The sequence below is a fragment of the Corvus moneduloides genome, chromosome 6 (assembly GCF_009650955.1).
Source record: "Corvus moneduloides isolate bCorMon1 chromosome 6, bCorMon1.pri, whole genome shotgun sequence".
Lineage (NCBI taxonomy): Eukaryota > Metazoa > Chordata > Aves > Passeriformes > Corvidae > Corvus > Corvus moneduloides.
Window position 1 is genome coordinate 52,992,258 of NC_045481.1, and position 14,691 is coordinate 53,006,948.

The following is a 14,691-nucleotide window of genomic DNA, read 5'->3' on the forward strand; positions in this document are numbered from 1 at the left end:
GATAAAATTATTTAGCCAACACCATTCCATTCCTGATTATATCCAGGAGCTGATCCAAAAAAATAATGTACCAGCTTTATGCACAATCTCATCAACATCTAAAAAAATCCACACTAATTTGGTATGGTTTTAGCAGTGTTGTGCACATGGAGGCCCTAGGAAAGAGATGAGCTTATACCAGAGAACTACTTCTGCAGGCAAAGAGAATTCTGTGCTTTGGGGGTTACATTTTATATACTTTTGACATTTTTACCTCAAAACCTAAAATGAAAATAGGGGATGTGAGAAGGGCATAAAAGGAGCAGAGTTACTAATATTCTATGAGACTTTGAAAAAACTCCTGGACATGCCATGGGTCAAGATTTGCCACAGAAATATCAGACCTACTGCAATTGTTGTCTGTTTCTTTCAGGGCACTCCCTGTCTGCAGTAAGAGCAGTGAATAAGGCACGGAATTGCAGTTCAGTCCCTCAGTTCACAACCAGCAGTTCAGCCCTGGTGCAAATGACTGAGTTTGTACAATATCTCCTGTTCCATTGCAGCTGCTGAGAGTTTGATATCTCCTGGAAGAGGAGCAAGGAGACAAAGTGGGAAAGGAGCATCAGTTGTATCTTGATACTGAGCTAAATGGAGCTTAGCTCTCTTTCACTGCACTTTATCAGCTATGCCAGAACTCAGTATTGCTATTGTCATTACTAAGAAATTGTGATGTGTATCTAGTTATGCTAATTTTATAACTCTATATATGATGAGTCAAAATGGCATGCTGTATTTGCCTATTTAGAAACAATTTGTATACAATAAGTATGCAGTCTGCATACGTTAGGATTTATTACCTGAACTTTTTTTTCTTTCTTTATATCAAATAAAATAAACAAGGTTGCATTAAAGTAATGGGACCCAACATTAAAACTTTAAAATGGTTGTAGAAAATTGTGGAATGAAAAAGATTCAGTGCTTCTAATACATTATGAAATAAAAAATACAAAACCAGGTAAAGTATTTAGAAAATACCTCTTAAAAGAAGATATAGGAACTCATTGTAATTTTAACAGTACCACAGATCTACATAGATAAAACTAATCTTTAATAGAAGAGATGCTGAAATACCAGTTCTTCAAAAGTTTTATTGTTAATCAAGGTTTTGGGCTTTTAGAGTGCCTCTGGACAACATTCTGGCAAATGCCAAGACAAAAAGCTGTGCATTATCTACCTGAGGTAGTGGAAGGCAAATAAAAAGCCTTAAAGAGACTGAGATAAAGGCACACAGTATGAAGGATACCCATTCTTTCCAAACACCTCCTTCAATATTTTGATGTTGACCTTGAGCTGCTTTGTTTTTCTGCCCAAACAAAACAATGATTTGAGGGACTTACTGCTTTATAATTTTGTTATCACTTAAGACTTCCATCCTAGTTCCTAACTTTTAGATAATAACTGTCCTAGATAAGAAATCAATGTAATATTTTATTACTAAATGGATCCAGATACAAGAATGATAAATTAATACAGGACTGTCCAGCAATCTAAACTTTGCTATTTCGTTAAATGCCTTTACAGAAATCAACATGCATTTTAATACAGGCACGTGTATTTTTCAAAGAGAGGTTTTGTCAAAATTTTTTACCAAGCATCTTAAGGAAACTGCTCTAACAGGACAAAAGAGAAATACCTCTTGTAACTGAAGGAAGAAAATAAAGGACAGAAGTTGCTCTGTGCGCTGCAGAGATTACACTTCCACAGGTAGAGGTGTTCAACATAGTCATGAAGAATCTGGAAAAGTGGATCTGTACACATGATTAAAGACAAGATGGGAAAATCAGATCTAAAGACAGCCAAGGTAGTTTATGGGATACTGAGCACCTGAATAATAAAATGTCAGGTGAAAAAGGCAAATCAATGCACATGAGAAAAAAACAAATGTAGAATACGCTTAGCTAAATAAGAGTCATTATGTTTTACAAGTCAGGAAAGAGAGTAGAGTAATTTTGAATAGTTCTCTGAAAATAGCATTCAGCAGCAGCCAAAAAGGAAAAAATGTTAAGAATTGCTAGTAAAAAGCTGAAAACACTATAGAATATGAGCCCAAAACTTTAAAACAGTTCTAGTCACATATCAAAAAAACCAAAAACCCAAACAAAACAAGAACACCTTCCCCCCCCCAGTAAAACAGCAACAAACACCAACAACTTAAAACCAAATGATTCATAGAAGAAAGAGTGGTCAGAAATTGCAAATGGTTTCCATGCAAAAAAGACACTTCTGGATAGAAACAGATTAGAAAATGATGAATAGACTGAAGAAGGTGGTCTATTAATTATTTGCTTACAATTGCTCACAGTACATGTGGATAAGGATGTCAAAAGCAGTTATTAGGCAATGGTTTGAGTAGAAAAGAAGTCCCTTCACAACAGTATACAATTAAATAATTGATTTTGTTACTAAAGGAAGTTGTAAAAGAATGGAGACACAATAATTCAGTTCAAACAGAGATTAGATGCATTTAGAGGAGAGGTACAGTGATAATCCTGTAAAGCTCCTGGACCTGGAAAGGCCTGAGCTGCACATGGCTGAAAACAGTGAGTGTTAAAGAAGGTTTCTGCTTTTGGAATAGCATGAACATGATCCTTATGTGGGATCAGATGAATGGTTTGCAAGACCTGGATGTGCAGCCCTTATGTTCACTGGTGGAAGCAGCTTCAATTTCTAAAAGAAATTGATTGCAACAAAGTAAACAAAGGAAAAGTGCCTTTTTGTCCATCATGAGTAATTGGCAATGCAAAGACAGAGACGGACAGAACAACAGGCAGAAGAAAGCAATGGGAGAAAAGGACTTTTTTTATATTTTTCTAGTTAATACAAACAGTACATGCTAAGATCACAGCCAGGATTAAGATCCAGGACAATACTGTGCTGGATTCCTAAGAAGCTTCCTGGAAGAAGTAAACATATCTCAGGCTGAAGAATGCTTGGCATCTCCCTGCTTTGTCATGTTTTAGATCTTCAGATGTTTTTAAGAGGCTATTTGGGTGGCAGGCCCCTGAAAGTGTTTTCAGTTCTTTAAGATGCATCATACAGAAAGAATTCAATTTCACAGGAGAAATGACAGTAAAGCAGCACTTTTCAAACTTTGCAGTCTTACACATACAGGCACATCTGCTTGCACACACACAAAATGACATTCCCAATTTTTTGGCTGTGTGAAGAAAATCCCATTTGACTTCAATACCTTTTAATAGAAGACATAGGTGCAAACCAAGATAGAAACTTCCTCTCCCAGAAAATCAAGAAGCTGAGACCGGCATGAAGGTTTATACACCACTTATTTTACAATGTTTTATTTACTTTACAAAGTATTATTGCTGTTCTCCATCTTTTTCCTACTTATTATCACTGAATCACAGAACAGCCCAGGTTGGAAGGGACCTTGAAAGATCAACATGCCCAACCCTTTGTGGGAAAGGGACCCTGGATGAGATTATTGAAGATCCTGTCTTACTGTATCTTGAAAACCTCCAGTAATGGGGACACTACCACATCCCTGGGGAGGTTGTTCCAGTGAATGATTTTTCTCATGGCAAAAATGTGTCTTTTTTATTTTGAGATGACACCTCTCCCTGTCATATACATTCAGCTGTACAGCACTGCCTACACTCCTGGTCCAAAAGCCTCACGTGTGGCTGAGTCAGAAAAACCACGAGAATAATCTTGGCTCAAATCAACGGTACAAACTGGGGGAATGTCTTAAGATGCTCTTGCACTCCCACTGGTTTTCTCTCACAGACTATATAGCAGTAGGAATAAATCTATTTTCTGGGATAGAGGCTTGAAGTATCTCTTCTTTTTCTCCATTTCTTACTAGTATTTCTTACTAGTTCAGCCAGTATAAACATCAGGTTTTATTAGGCAAAGAAATGTAAAAAACCAAAATATAAGACTGGTCTAAGATACAGTGGACGGTCGTCTCTCTTGAGATATTAAAAATTTGAAAAAGGCCACTTGACTTCACAACTCTAAAAGTTATTTCACACTGGAAGTATTATTTCCCTTGTGTACCTAGCAAACTGAATTGCCATGCTTTGGTTTGTAGGTTTCAACCTACTACATGAATCTATAACAGAAATTCCACAATAAGGTTGCTTTAACAACAAGGAGATAATATATATATCATTCTAGGTTTTCACTCACTATTGCCAGATTCTCCATCATAGATGCACACGACCAAAACAAACTACATTTAATTCTTCTATAGCAAACTTTGTAAGAAATCTGCTTTCTTTTCCACAAAGCACAATCGAAGCTTCCACTCACTACAGAAAGAGATAAACTTCCAATCAAAGCTTTCAGTCTCTACTTTGAAGAGACAAACTGTACATTTTGTTTGCCTCTAAACCTGCAAGTTTTCCCTGTGCTGTTTTGCTGCAACGCTATTATGCCTTTAACTTTACCAGGTCACACCTTGTCCTCCCATTTTATGGCTTGCAGGACAGGACTAGGCCAGTAAAGTTTCCTATATCAAATCCTGGGTGTACAGATAAGTAAAGGAACATGAAAAACAGTTCTTCCAACACCCAAAATCCAAATTTTCACCTCAGCATCCCTCTTCCCGTTGAAGCTCTCAAACTCAGTTTTACCTTAGGCATTGATTTGTTACCCACTATGAAACTTTATCCAGTTTACTTGTGTCTCTTCATCAATTCAGTTAACTTTGCATTAGTCCTATTGCATTAGTCCTATTATAGTTATTAGAGTTGATATAAAGCAATCAAAACTTGGTAAGCCAAGGAAGCAATTGTTGTCTCATAGACAATGCAAATGCCTGCTTTTACTTGTCAACTGGAATTGCTGTTTTCATTCAAGGATTCATCAGTTTGCATGTGGCTGGATACAGTTGCTAAATGCTGATCTGAGATTTCTTTCAAGTGTTCCTACCAAAACCAGTAACACCAAAGTTGATGTTCTCTGCAGGGAAGGATCAAGAGAAGAAGAAGAGCCTAGACCTATTTCATTCTGTACATCATCTTCAATACTATATTATTAAAAATACCACATGCCTTCAACAGATTAAGAGGCATGACAATATGTATAAAGCCTTTTCTGAGGACCCACTTTGGCCTAAGGCCATCTGTCTCCTGAAGTTTTCTGTTTGGTTGGTCAGTTTGGGTTTTTTGTTTGTTTTTGAATCAACTTAAGTTCCTGTCCTAAAATCAGAAATTTCATTTAGGCTCTCTGAATTGCATTCTGCAGGAACCTCTCTCTTCTCAGATGACTACAGGGAAGCCCAGGGAGACAAACTTTGTTAGGTTAACTTTTTTTCAAATAATGGCCTTTCCTGAAGGGACTTCAGGTTACCTTCTAAAAAAATTGCTTGAGACAGTGGAAGGAATAGTGAGCTGAAGAGAGACAACTTCTATCCTTCTCTTACTTCTTAATTATATTGGCTAAGAAATTAAATTCTTAAGAATTAAAATCTTAATTCTCTTTATTAATGTTCTCTTTTATCCAAATCCCAGGCTGCAGTAATTAGGAAATCATCTTCCCAGTATTTTTCCTCACAGATCAAAAGAAATAAGAGAGAAACAGAAAGCTAGAACTTAGAACTAGAGTTTCTAGGTTTTCTAGAAACATTTAATATATGTTCTACTCATCTTTTTTCACACCTTCCCTTAATTTCTTCTTTATACCTAACAACTGACTACAAACAAATAACAATTGCCAAGCTAGTTTAACAAACAAAATATATGCCTATATCTATGTAAAAAATAATTTAAATCTATCTAAAGATAAATTAATACCAATGATACCGTTTGATCTCTGCAAATAAGATGATGTCAAATTGTGTTGAACATGTTTCTAAGGCATGTAAATATTTTTTTCCAACACAAACTTTTTTGTTGTTGTTAATGTTTCTTAGTTAGAACAATAGAACAATGTTTATTTTAATTTCCATGGCACTTAAAGATGACCTACAAATTAATTTTCTAAGTGTTCCCTCCAAGTATTATGTTTTTGACCTTGTTGAAAACAAAAAAAGTATACTTTTACAGAACAAAGAGGATAAAGTTACTAACTGAACATGCCATTTATGTGCTTTTGTTAAAGGAAATATTTAAATTTAAAGTCAGAGCCGGCTATGATTTTTTTCCTAAAATTCTCATTATCCAGTTAAATCAGAAATTATTTTCTGAAGAAACAATGGAATCTAGAAGATAAACAAACAGGGCAACTACAGTACTTTCCATAACAATTTATTTGCCAACCTGAGTGAATGGCACCACACTTTTCTATCATACACACGAAAGAAAAAACCCACTTCAATTCTAAATATGTGTTGTGTGATTTTGTACTGAGGTGAAGCAAAAAGCAAATTTTAATCACACAGCTTGTTTTAATTACAATCAGTTCCTTAAGTGAACATACTGCAGAGCTTCATGAATATTCAACGTTAGAGTTACCAATTACACAATATTAATGCTTTTGGCATTAAGATTTAATTTTCTTCATTTTTTGAAGCAGGGTGGAGTAATGGAATTTTATTTAGTTCACTCATTAGGTTCATACTCTGTCTTCATTCGTATTTCTCCAACTACACCAACCCAAAAGTCAGGCATTACAAAGTCACACAACTTTTCTAGTCAGCTTACTCTGCAAAGACAGGCAGAAGTTACTCATTCAACTGACTCTCACAAAGCTACCCAGCTGCAGCCCTTACTATGATGGGTAAATATTCCTGAGGAAGGTCCAAACGTTGAAAACATGCTGAATATGCTTTGCACTAGTACATTATTCCATCTTTTTAACTGGCCAGAACATTGAAATTTCACCCATTTAAATCTTTATTTCATAGCACAAATGCAGCAGAAAATAATGGAACCATGTGCTCAAGAAAGTGAGGGATACAACAGTTCAGTTCTGACCTCTTCAAGAGATCTGGTTCTTCACTGTATAACGACACATCTTTCACTGTATCTTACAAATATTTTGGGAAAGATGATTTTTTTTTTGCATTTTGTTTTTCAAAAGATCTGTTTAAGAACCTCAGAGCACTCAAAACACTATGAGTGTAATTCTTCACCACTTTCTAGCAAATACTTGCCAATAGAGCAAAGATTTATACTGTGAAGAAGAAATGATCACTCCCCAATGCACTTAAGTGAAACTGGCCACTGAGTCCTGCTTCTTCACCTGAACTGTTTATCAGATGTTGGTACTGTGGGATAAATGCTGCTTCAGGCTGGATCCAAATTATTAAATTCACTGTAGTAAAACTCATTGTGTTATCCAATAGCAACTGTCTCATCTCTTGCACTTCTGAACTAAATCTCACTTTTGTCACATACCTGAACCACATTGCACTTCCAGTCACCAAGAATGCACAGTTCCATCCTGAGTTTTATGAACATCCACCTAGGTGGAGCATCCAATTCAGTGGAATGATGTTTGATAGTTATGGACAAAGATACAGCTTTTTGGATATTAATTTGGCAATCCAACAATTATTTTTATCTTCCAGAAACATTTTCTTAGGGTTTCATATCTTCTTATCTATGACCCCATCCATAATTTTTACTGAACAGTTTAATTAAAATTGTTTATAAAGCAGCATTTAATTCAAAAACTAGCAAATGGGCAACATATAGGATAATCAACAAAAAAAAAAAAAAAAAAAAAAAAAAAAGACTGAAATGTGTTAAAAATTGTCAGAATAACAAGTGACCTGTGCAACTCTCCTATGTACAGGGCTCCTCATCACTGCACTGGATGAGACCCACTAATGAGAAATTAGCCCAACTGCTTCAAATAACAGAAGTAAAATTTAAAATGCAACCAGAAAGCTTATTAGCTATCAGAGGAATTTAAGGTCTGGAATTCTCATGGTCAGCACACTGCCCTGCAGCACAGGTGAAGAAAGGATAATGAAGATTCAGCAGGCTGATGGCTGGAATGCTGTAGGCACGAGCTTCCTGTTTTAAACATAAACAAACAAGTTTAGTACTATCTAGATCGAAAAGGATGGGATTTTTTGTTAGTTCAAGCGAAATGAACAACTCCTTCCAAAGAGATGATCAGGCAAAGAAAGAGAACAGGATGTTACTACAGATTAATTTCTTTCAAATAATCACAGAATAACAAATCAGTGAGTAACAGAAACAAAGCATTCAGTCAGTTTGCTTAAGAGCAAATGAGATCGCATTCTGCCATATTTTACTGAAGTTTACTTCAACAAAAAGGATCTCTAGAAATTTCTGAAGTGAGCTGAAGACGGGGGGGGATTTCTTTAACAGGATCACTATCTCTCATTCTGTGAGCATCTGTTTAGTGTTGCTGGTTTTCCCAATGTTACTTAAAAAAACCCGAGAAGAACAAAAATACTCCTCATCCATAAACCCAATATCTGCATACTCTGAGTAATCTTCAAAGAAAGAGACCAGTATTTTGCTATATATTAAAAACCCAAACACCTAAACCTATGACAGGTGATTTAAAGGGTATGTAAAGTAGTGAGTTCAAGTGAGCAGCGTCCATGATGTGGAACTCCTGGAGTTTTGTCAGCCTTAGAGCTCGCCTAGTGACCTTGAACATACACAAAAGGACATAATTGGTGGAGAAACTGCTTCAGATGCAAGGAAATTTTCAGGGAAGAGAATCCTGAGCCCCAGTTGCCTTCTTTAAATGACCAGAAAGCAGATAAGGGCCACAGTCTCTGGGTATTACTTTCCTCTCCCTGGCTGAGCTTCAAAACATCTGTTGCATAAGGAAAGTCTAATTAGAATGGCTGCCTCTAGCCAGATGGCTGACATTTACTTGCCATGGGAAGAACCTGTCCACTGACAACATTCCCATGAACCTGACTGACATGCCTAAACAGCAGGCTGAGCAGAGTCTATAGCCTGTTCCCAAAGACTTCAGAAACCTCAGATCTTTTCCTCAGGCATTGAGGCCTCGATGGAAAAATCTGCAAAAGAGATGAGGGTCTGTGTTACAAACTAATAGTGCTCTGCTCCACTTTGGAAAGCAGACAAACACATGGACTGCCACCAACTATTAGAACTTGGTGTGAAATCACAGGAGTTATCAGCCCGCAGCTTTCACGATCTGTCTCACAGACATTTATGAAATTTTTCCAAAATAAAGATAGCAGTGCACAAACAGAGCATTTTGTAACCTGTGTCTCCCTACATTAAGAAATGAGCTGTTTCTAAGCAGCTGAATTATCAAAACCTGTTCTTTGGGTATTTTATTTTGATGATTTTGTGTCTTATCTCCCTCATAGCAAGCTTAGTTGTCTCCTAGTCTCCTGCCAGTCTGGAGAGCCAAGAGACAGCATTTGCTGTGCCTGGTTTTAAGCTTCGCACATGCCAGATTGCCAGCTGGCAGATCAAGCAGAATCAGTGATAATTTCAGCTCACAGTGGAGCCTTTACTCTTAGCAGCACTAAGCTGGGTCTCTCCTCCCTTACCACACCACTGATTTTCACTTGTAGGAGCATAATGCTTCTGCAGTCCTCTCCTGCCAAATTCAACAAGTTGGACAAGTTCAAAGGGTACTAGGGGGGTGTAGTGGTTTTGATTCAAAATATCCATTATTTACTTATTTTCCTTCTGTGAGATAAGAATTAGGAGAAAAGCAAAGCAGGCACAAACCTTAAACAGTTGCAGTACAATGAAAGAGCTTTATTACTAACAGAATTAAAAGTAAAGAGAAAACAACAAAACAAAATTAAAGTAAATTCCCCCCCCCCCCCCCTTTTCCAGCACTTCTCTCCTTTTATCCAGCTCACACAAGGGATAACAGAACATGGGATGTTAGTCAGTGTTGCAGTTCTTGAAAAGTCTTTCTCTTATGCTTAAGGAAGAAAAGGTTTTCCTTCAGTTGCACGTGGTTCCCAAACTGCCACCAACAGCACACCCGCCCGGAAACAAACAGTCTGCTGTGTGTAGAACATCTCTCCCATGAAGAATTTCACAGTTCTTTCATACTACAAAACATGGGCCATCACATGGGGTTATTCATCTTTTTAAGGATAAGTTATTTTGGCCTGCACACAGAGGCTTTTCTTCGCCACAAGTCTCTAACAGCCTCTCACTACTTCTATATAGCCTGGCATAGGCATTCTTCACAATCTTCACAGGCACACGAGGATACTCCATCCCCCCATGTTCTTTCATTGGGTTAAAGAGACAAACAGTTTGTGGTATTACAGTTTCTTACCACGGCATGCAAGAAGGTTTCTTTTAAGCTGCGCGCCAGAATCGCGGCACCGCCCTCTTTTCTCCTGTCGCCATTTCCAGCTCCGTCCCACGTGACTCACTTCTCTTTCTCTGACTCTGAAACCGCCATGTTGAAGGGTGTTCTTGTTCGGGCTTGACGGTGGGGAAAGCCTCGCTCCCTCTGTGCTGCTGGCTGCACAGTGTCCTCTTCAGTTCAGCACGAAGTGTGCTGGCTGCAGACAGGAGGCTCTGCCGGCTCCCGCTGGCTCCACCGGCTCCGCATGGAGAGGAGAGGGACCCGCCTGTTCCCAGAAGCCGCGCTGGATGGGTTTAGCTGTGAGCAGTCCATGGCTGGTTTTAGCTGCCTGCGGCTCTGGGACAGTCCCCCCCAGCGACCCAGGGTCCGTGCCGTGGTGCTGAGAAAGGGGGAAAGGGGCAGTGGCCCCGGCCCGGCCCAGCGGGGCCGGGAGGCTCGGAGCCCCCCCCACCTTCCAGCAGGCGAGCTCCGACCAAAAGGGCAAGTCCCGCCTTTCTGTGCGGTTTAAATATGTAAATTGTGAGAAGCGTAATTGGTCTTAAAGACTGTCCATCAACTCAGGGTCAACCCAACACATTCCACCCCTCGCTTCTTAAAATTTACATATCCAAAAGTTACTTAAAATAGCAAAACCAGAGCTAAAAGAAAACAAATTCCATAAACCTCCACCCCTAGAATTTTTACCACTACTACAAAGCAAATTTCTTCTATTATTCTACTTAATGTTATAACTTTCTACTTGCTCTGCTTATTATTTTCTCCTAATTAATCTTCATCTCACAGCGCTCATTAATTGCCCGCATTCTCCACCATTGATGTAGCGGGTTGAGTTCGAAACCGGGCAGAAACACCAATTAAATGTAGTGGTTTTGATTCAAAATATCCATTATTTACTTATTTTCCTTCTGTGAGATAAGAATTAGGAGAAAAGCAAAGCAGGCACAAACCTTAAACAGTTGCAGTACAATGAAAGAGCTTTATTACTAACAGAATTAAAAGTAAAGAGAAAACAACAAAACAAAATTAAAGTAAATTCCCCCCCCCCCCCCCTTTTCCAGCACTTCTCTCCTTTTATCCAGCTCACACAAGGGATAACAGAACATGGGATGTTAGTCAGTGTTGCAGTTCTTGAAAAGTCTTTCTCTTATGCTTAAGGAAGAAAAGGTTTTCCTTCAGTTGCACGTGGTTCCCAAACTGCCACCAACAGCACACCCGCCCGGAAACAAACAGTCTGCTGTGTGTAGAACATCTCTCCCATGAAGAATTTCACAGTTCTTTCATACTACAAAACATGGGCCATCACATGGGGTTATTCATCTTTTTAAGGATAAGTTATTTTGGCCTGCACACAGAGGCTTTTCTTCGCCACAAGTCTCTAACAGCCTCTCACTACTTCTATATAGCCTGGCATAGGCATTCTTCACAATCTTCACAGGCACACGAGGATACTCCATCCCCCCATGTTCTTTCATTGGGTTAAAGAGACAAACAGTTTGTGGTATTACGGTTTCTTACCACGGCATGCAAGAAGGTTTCTTTTAAGCTGCGCGCCAGAATCGCGGCACCGCCCTCTTCTCTCCTGTCGCCATTTCCAGCTCCGTCCCACGTGACTCACTTCTCTTTCTCTCTGACTCTGAAACCGCCATGTTGAAGAGTGTTCTTGTTCGGGCTTGACGGTGGGGAAAGCCTCGCTCCCTCTGTGCTGCTGGCTGCACGGTGTCCTCTTCAGTTCAGCACGAAGTGTGCTGGCTGCAGACAGGAGGCTCTGCCGGCTCCCGCTGGCTCCGCCGGCTCCGCATGGAGAGGAGAGGGACCCGCCTGTTCCCAGAAGCCGCGCTGGATGGGTTTAGCTGTGAGCAGTCCATGGCTGGTTTTAGCTGCCTGCGGCTCTGGGACAGTCCCCCCCAGCGACCCAGGGTCCGTGCCGTGGTGCTGAGAAAGGGGGAAAGGGGCAGTGGCCCCGGCCCGGCCCAGCGGGGCCGGGAGGCTCGGAGCCCCCCCACCTTCCAGCAGGCGAGCTCCGACCAAAAGGGCAAGTCCCGCCTTTCTGTGCGGTTTAAATATGTAAATTGTGAGAAGCGTAATTGGTCTTAAAGACTGTCCATCAACTCAGGGTCAACCCAACACAGGGGGAATGAAGGGAGGGCAGGGAAGAAGGGGAAAAGATAGTTGGCTGACAACCAGAAAAACAGCATAATTTTTATTCCAAGGAAAACAATACCAAAAATAGATTTTTGAAAGAATAAATGCATAGCTAACACTTAAAGAAGTGGACAACATATAATGAGAAACATGTCTCATCATTAGCCATATAATACTTTTTCTCTAGAAAAAAACTTACACGGCTATGTTGTCTGTTCAGCTCTCCCTCCTCCCCCTGCACTACCATAAGCTGGTGATGAGTTTTAAGCCAAGCTGATGCAGGAGCTGGCAGATACCAGGCAGTTTGTATTTCCATGGCAGATGCAAGTTCAGAAGTACAGCATCCGAAACAGAGACTATAAAGGATATCTTAGAAATACAGAATAAACTGATGTCATAACAACTGTGGTGAGGGCGTTATAGACACAGTACTAAGGGAAATCAGGTTTCTTTGTTTCAAGTATTTGACAATGTCATGAAAAATAAAAGTGACAGTTTTTAAGTTCCACACATCTCCTCTGTTGTCTTCTCCCTTTCCCCAATTGGGTTATTCATGTGACCACATATTCTCAAAAGTAAAAGCTACAATATTGTAAATGAAGCACAGATGTGCTGGTTTTACAGGCACGTTATGTGCAGCCACAGAAGCATCTCCCTGGCTTGACACAAAAGGATAACCTTTGGAATTTTAATTACACAGGACTTGAATAAACAAGTATCAATAAATATTTATGGATCTAACATTTGGACTCCCCTATTAGATCTGTAAAAAAAAAACCCGAAACCAATCAACAACCAACAAACCAAACCCACAGTCAGTGCTGTTGACATTTTTGTTTAAGGATAAACTCAGGTGATGGTCCAGTACTCCTTGTGGAAGAGCTGAGAAGGAAAGTAAACAAAGAATCCCCATAGAGGTTTAGAGAGAGAAACGCTTCCACACTCATGGGAGTTTGTGCAGCTGTAAAGCTACAAATGGTCACATTTTTCAACACTTAAAACCAAAATTGAAACATTACAATTAAATCCCAAAGATGCCCAAGATTCATTATAGAAAAATACTGTAATGAGATTGCAAATACAAGCTAGTAGAAATGAGAGGGGTGCAACTATGTATGTAACATTGCAACCCTTATTTTGAGAAAAGCTATGATCCATGTACATGGCAGTAGTTTATTCAGTCTTTTTACAAAAATAAAAAAGCCCAAACATACTTGGAGGTACTGCATAATTTAAGTGTGCCTTCAAACTACAGAGTATCATAGTTGCCTCTAAGAATCACTTCATTTACATGTTTATAACACCCCTGAATGAGAGCATTAATCAATAACTAACAAATACTTGAAACAATTATGTGATTGCTGTGGATCAGCATATGCATACTGACCTGCACCCTGTTCTGCAATTTGAGCCAACCTCATCTGAACCTTGAGGATTCTTCAAGCTAATTGGAATAAAGAGAACCAGTTATTTTGCTTTGAAACAAGGCTCCAATTTCTCCAAGTCTTTCCTCTAACACTCCTCGGGAGACAAGAGAACACGCCATAGAAATGTCTGAGGAAATAATTCAATTCCATAACCAAACTTACAGTTGCCAAAATAACATGCCTTCCTCTGCTCGCTATGTTTTATGAAGGAAGTTGAATTTCCTGCTCTCTTTGAGAAGCAACTGAATGTTCAAGGCTTTGAGCCCCAGAGAGATGTTAAAGATTCCATTAGCTACTATTTCATTTCTTTTCTTTTGAATAGCAGGGTTCCCATAACTGCCTCAGGAACAAGGGCATTTCACACTGACCACTGTGATATTACAGGGAGGAAAAACCTACACAGGCTGATACAGTCTGTAAGCTGATTTTCACACTTTGCTATCATGGGACTGAAGGAATTTAGAGAAAGGTCAACATTTTCAGCAGCTTGTCTTGCAGAGAAATGGGAACTTGGTCTAAATATTCAACATACAAGTCAAGAAGAAGCAACTGAATTAAGTATGGATCCAACTGTCCCGTTTGACCCAGCCACTTTGGGATTCACACACTTAGGACACATTTTGCTCTCAGGTGACACCACAGGGCACCTGGAACTATGGGGCAACTCTGCTCTCCAATACACAGAGCACCTCTGTCACAGTCCCACAATCTCCCTGTCCAGGAAAGGACTGGTAATGCACTGTGGCAATTCGTACATCATTTCTGATATTTTTATTGCTATAGCAACGGAGTGTAGGCATTTAAACATAGCAACAGACTTTTTATAGCACTTTCTTGGATGTCAAAATGGCACGTTGTTTTATTTTCCAAGCAG

The 14,691-nt window shown here is 39.4% G+C and overlaps 1 protein-coding gene across 6 annotated transcripts in view; it reads right to left on the reverse strand.

Annotated features, from left to right (window-relative positions):
• Window positions 1-13,821, reverse strand: part of MRVI1 (murine retrovirus integration site 1 homolog) — a 55,595-nt gene extending 41,774 nt beyond the window's left edge. For 3 of the 6 annotated variants that reach the window (XM_032112330.1, XM_032112331.1, XM_032112327.1), the window contains exon 1: window positions 13,778-13,821. The gene's annotated coding sequence lies outside the window, so the exon portion shown is untranslated. Of the gene's footprint in view, window positions 1-1,672; window positions 1,698-13,777 lie in introns of those variants that run through there. The other 3 variants (XM_032112333.1, XM_032112332.1, XM_032112328.1) reach the window with 3 other exon arrangements.
• Between the last annotated feature and the right edge of the window lie 870 nt (window positions 13,822-14,691).